Below are 5,937 nucleotides of genomic sequence, written 5' to 3'. Positions count from 1 at the left end.
GAAACCGAAACCTCAGGCAGCAACGCTCACGCCAAAAGTTAACAAAAAAGTGGAGAAAAAGAAGAGTGAGGTGAAAACTAAGAAGGTTGCTAGTATTAGCTTCCTTGGTGTGTTGTTCTTCATGGTGCTCTTTGGTGGGTTGGTTCCTTTATTGAATGTGAGATATGGAGGTGTGAGACTTTTTTTCTGTCCTTTTCCTTGGCCTCTATAGGATTCCGAATTACAAGTCAAAATTTTTTGCTACCAATGAGTACATTGCTCCTGTTAACCTGGTTTGCAATTTCAGTTAACATTGAATGTTGATAGATGGTAACAAACTATTGTTGCTTCTTTAAGACCATGGATTTGGATTACATTTGTCTTGATTAATGTTGAGGTCGGTCAGGTTGTGTTTTACAATAAAAAAATAAAAAAAATATAGAGGTGTGAGGGAGCCATTTACAAGTGGAGATTTTTGGGAGTGGATTTTCGGATAAACATCACGGAAGAATCTTTCACATGTTTGCTTTGAGAATTTAGGAGTTACGAAGATATGCTATTTTTTGTATGTAGAAAAAATGGAAAATAGTGAGTTATGAAGAAGAAGATGATGCTATTTTTTGGATGTAAAAATAATGGAAACTGGTAGAGTTATGGAGAAGATGATGTTTTTTTTTTCTTTTTAATTCTTTAATATGCCTTTTTTTAATTGGTTCGATTTTTTATGTTTAATTTTTTTTTATTTTATGAATTATCGTCTCTCACTCTCCTACTTGAGAGTATATTAGACATGCCACGCCATGTCAGCGCCACATTAGCAATTGTGTTCAATTGAAATGTTTTATGAAGGAGTAAAGGATTCAATAGGTACCTGACCTAATTGAGGTACCTATACGAAAAAAGTCGAATATTTGAGGGGTCTGTATATGTATTTAGCCTTAATATTAAGTAATGAATATTTAAAGGTTAACATAGAGGAAAAGAGTTGCTAATAATTATCCTTTGAACAGTCTAGCTTTCCAAGAATAATTCTAAACAACGTTTTAAGGCGACTAATCCTTGGTCTAATTAAACTCATTAATGGAGAGAAAAAACCTGGACTTTTCGGTGAGTCATTACACTATCTTCTTAGAAAATTACAGTATTAACCATTAGATCATTTAATTTACAAGATATTTACGCACAAAGTATATAGGGAGTGCTTACTTTATATAAAATATTTATAAGCTATACATATAATATACATACCTATACTCAATATATACATGGATTGGCCTAAGGATATATATCTGTAGCTTTCTGATATATATCCAAACACAGTCTTGATTGTCGTTGTAGTCAGCATAATATCCAAATTGGACAAAAGGAAGTTATAGAAAGAACTTATTTTTCCTTTTCTCTTTACGTTCTTTCAAACCTTATCCTTGCACTGTTGGAGTTGGTGATTATCATTATACAAATTCCATATGCATTTGACTTTTTGGTTGTATTTTATGCTTCTGCATTTAGTCTAATTCTTTTAACCATTCATTATACCTGGATTTACTTCTCTAATCTAGATTACCAAACAACTCTTTAATATATGCACAAAATTTAGTTACAACTTTTACTTCAAGAGCCAATACTGAGCAGGTAATTAGAAACTCTTTTTTGTCTTTTTTTTTGTACCAACTGTAAATGATTACCATAACAAACCAATTCAGTACAAGTAAAGATGTAACACCCGCACTTTCGGATTAAAGTTTGAACCTTCTTTTCTACACGTATAGATCCGAACCTAATGATTCTTTGTTAATATATTTGTGATAATCAATCCTATAGTGTTTGAATACCTTTGACTATGAATTGAGGTCATAAAATCTCCCAACTCAAAGACGAGTTGAAAACTTCCTATCGATTAAGTTTTAGTGAACTTCTAAACTTGGGTATACTTCTATCGACCATAACATTTTGTATATAAAGAAGTAGGGGGCCTACTATATATCAAATGAAGGGCCTTTGAGTCCTCTTTCCAACGCCACCGATTTCGCCTTAATCCGATATCAAAAAAAAAATTATGCCCGTTTTCCAGAGATGTGTCAGTCGAGTCTGAATCGCGCAAAAAGTAAGCTTTTATCGGGGTATTTTGGTATTTTTCCTTCCCAGAAACCTCTCACACTAATTAAATAACACCCTAAGCGTTATTTATTAAACTATTATAAGTTTTACAATATATCAAATTCTCTTCACTCTCAAGAATAACAAGATCAAATTAAATTAAGTTTCCTCCAAGAACAAAAAATCAAGAATCTAATCCTTTCAATTCAAGATTCTCAAGAAACGAGTCAAGATTCGGGTCCTATTCTTCAACCTAAGTAATCTAAGGTACGTGGGGTTTTTCTAAAACTAAATGGGCATAAGAAAATTGTTTCAATAACATTTAAACATTGTGAGATCATAAATTTGTGAAGGGTTCTGGAAGTTATGTTTACAATTGCGCAATATGAATTCGTTAATGATATTATTGTTTTGATCTTGAGGTCTTTCACCCAAATTTGATTTGTATTGTATACAAGTATGTATGTAATTGAATTTGAAGATTTAATTGAGAGCATGAACTTATAGAATCCCTCTTTTGCTGTGGATCCCCATTGTTTTCATACGATATGTATTGTTTCAAATGTATTTTTGAGAAGCATATACAAATATCTTGATTTTTGTTAATGACTTGATTCTGATTTTGGATTGAAGAAATGAGGTTTTTACATGTTAATAATGTTGATGATATATAACGAAAGAGTTGCTTTATTTGTCACAAAACTTTATGACCACCACATGTTTGTTGAAATGTTGAAAAGAAAGATTCTTTGCATAATTTGACATATATTTTGAAGTATGAATTCTCTTGAACTGTTTGAATGACATGTTGGTCCAAACTTTATATTTTGAATGAAGAGATTATAATATGATATCTTTATGGCTTAGAAATACGACTTGCAAGTCTTGGTATGACGATACCAATCAGATGAATGCCATAACAGAGTAAGATTTTCAGATTTTGAATTCAGAAAGATGCATGTTTAGAAAAGGTTAAAAATAAGCTTAAAGAGAGTTAGATAGTTACCCGAAGAAAGTACGAGTTGAAAGACTCAATGCTAGAAATCGTGATTTGCCGACATGGGGTTATGGTACCATGCTGTGTGGTTTTGTGTACCTTGATTTATGTCGTCCCAATTTGGGACTATGGTTAGGAGCCATGCTTTGTAGTCTTGTGCACTACCATGACATATTGATTTGATTGGGGATCATGGCACTATGCTGTGTGGTCTTGCGTGTCTTCCCTTACTGATACTCCAAATCTTGCGGCAAACTTGGATTAGAGGCTTGGCCGCCGAGTCAAGGGCAGATTCCATGTAACCCGTGAAATTAAGATTGTAGGATGTGCCATTTAGCTCAGAAGTAAAACAAAGAAAAGGATTGTATCTACAAAATTGTTTAAGATTATTTTAAATTGCCCATATGTTTTCATACATTACATGTAAAATATTTTATGAATTGCTCTCACTTATGTTATATATAAATACATTATTTTGGACTGCTCTGCGTACTAGTACATCTGTATTGACCCTCTATATTTCAGGATTCTGAGATACAGTCCCGGGGTACCGTTAAGCAGTAGAATGACTTGTCAGAAGTTTGCAGCTGGTGAGCCTCTCTTACTTCGGAAGGCCTGATTATGAAACTTTTCATTGTTATTTTATTTTGATTCATGGTCCGACTCAGGGTCTTGTCCCAGATTTCAAACAGATGTCATTTTCAGTTGTTAGAGATTTCGCATACTAGTGTTAGGTGTTTTGAATGTTTTATTAACTCATTTTTTTTAATTGTTCAGTTAAAGAAAAAGATAGTGACCATGTTTCCGTCTTGTGTTGTTTTTCCGCTAATTTATTATATTGTATGAATGTTGTGCATGATTACCGGATAGAGAAGGGGCGCCCGGACCTTCATAGTTCGGGATGCTCGTTACGGCCAGGGCACCGGCTTGGATCGTGACAAATGAGCACCTCATCTATGCGACAGGTACAAGGCCTCCAACAAACAAATCAGAAAAAACAGACCACTAAACTATACTAATTGTCTAACTGTTCGAATCCACACCCTACACTGTTGTGCTCTCTTTGAACTGTTATACATATTAATCCTCTCCACTGATTTCTTCTTGATCAATGTAGCTGCCTTTGTTGTATGTACAGTTTTACCTTTATACCTTCTTCAGTTTCTAGCGCTCCAAGAGTGATCGATTATTGATCCACTTGATGCTGCAAGTTTCTCTTTTCTAAACTTTCTCCATCGTTTTTTTGGAATTGTGCTAATAACCTGTTTTATTCCTTTGTGTTGTACTGCCACTCTAGTTCATTGATTTATGGCCTGCTATACGTCCTGTATCCATGAACATTCTTCAAACAAGTGGATATAACCTAGTGCCTCATATCACACAAACAACACTCAGGATTATTTATCGATATATTTAGGCTACCGATGACCAAATAATTCTGCAGTTTTCATCGCGGTGGCTCAAGGGTGAGACTAAGTAGCCGTTTGGCCATAAAAACTACTTTTTTTTTTTGTTTGAACATGCCTTTTTGAAATTTTTTTTTAGACTTTTGAAAAATCTTTTTTAAATATGATTTTATGCCATCAACTTTTAAAAATTAACAAAATCAATCAACTACTAATTTACCTGCTAACATACAACCAAATGTTGAGAAAATAATTTATGTCTTCAATTGATAAAATAATTAACAACAAATTAATTATTATGATTGTTATTCTTTTAAAATTTGAATTAAAACATCACAAACACGAGCTAACTAAGTTTATCTAACCATAATCGATTGAATAGAGAAAATATATTTTGATAAATATGATTGATGGATATAAATATATTTTATATATTCTTAAATTTGTTGATGAAAATTCTTAATTACTTTCACTCAAAATAATTATTTTATTGAATTTGATCTTTTTTCAAAAATTTACGTATGAATTATTTCTGAATAGATTAGTGCTAATTTTTTGCTTTTTCTTTATTGATGATATTAATTTTCCTTGAATTTATTTTTTTTGGTAAAGAGAACAAACTTTTATTAAGTTAATTACCATACTCGTCTCTGTTGCAAATCCATAAAATCAAAATAAGGTAATCATCAATATGTATCGTTACGTTATGTTTGATATTCGACTTTATTGACCACTTTTTAATAATTTATTAAAATCATCATAGCCATTATATGACATATACAAAAAATTAGAATGACAAGAAAAAAATATTAAAATTCTAATTTTTAAATAACGTAATGTACTAGGCCTTATATTTCTATAATATAGTTCATTCAAAACAAAAGTTGATATATTTCCGCCATAGATTGCCATTTATTATTTTTTACTTCACGTTAGTAAATTTTGATTAAAAAAAAAAGATTAAAATATCTGTAACAATTAAAAATGATGTTGTACCATAGAAAGTAAATAATAATTTTTTTTGGTGGTTGGTTGTAGTTATAAGAGGGGTTTGTGTAAAAATTTAAAGATTGGGATTATATGTAATAAGGAAAAATGCATCGTTTCCACCCCAAACTATACCCGGAAAGTCGAAGCCACACCTAAACTATACTAGTGACCTATTACACACCTAAACTATAAAAAAGTGAAACTATTTACACCCTGTTAGGCTACCACCACTTGCATGTGGTGTAGTGTTTTACACGCGCTGCCACGTCAGTAAAAAGTATCACTTTTTTATAGTTATGGTGTGTAATAGGTCACTTATATAGTTTAGGTGTGGATTTGACTTTTCGACTATAGTTTGGGATGGAAACGATGCCTTTTTCTTTAATGTTTTTAGCTGTTTACTTTTGTTATTTAATAGGCTGGACGTGCCTAAAATAAGTGTAACACACGCGTCTTAGAATGGGGGTC

General features: G+C 32.1%; 1 long non-coding RNA gene across 2 annotated transcripts; it reads left to right on the top strand.

The window, feature by feature from the left end:
• Positions 1-232: 232 nt before the first annotated feature.
• LOC107880042 lies at positions 233-4,270 on the top strand. Of its 2 annotated transcripts, XR_001677155.2 has the most exons (3): positions 241-2,343; positions 3,599-3,663; positions 3,944-4,270. It is a non-coding gene; the product is annotated as an uncharacterized LOC107880042 (long non-coding RNA). The 2 variants fall into 2 exon arrangements; XR_007043823.1 differs by having other exon boundaries at positions 233-2,343; positions 3,599-4,270.
• Positions 4,271-5,937: the final 1,667 nt, after the last annotated feature.

The sequence above is a fragment of the Capsicum annuum genome, chromosome 8 (assembly GCF_002878395.1).
Source record: "Capsicum annuum cultivar UCD-10X-F1 chromosome 8, UCD10Xv1.1, whole genome shotgun sequence".
NCBI classification, from domain to species: domain Eukaryota; kingdom Viridiplantae; phylum Streptophyta; class Magnoliopsida; order Solanales; family Solanaceae; genus Capsicum; species Capsicum annuum.
The sequence above is the reverse complement of the archived record's forward strand: the minus strand, read 5'-3'. Positions and strand labels throughout refer to the sequence as shown.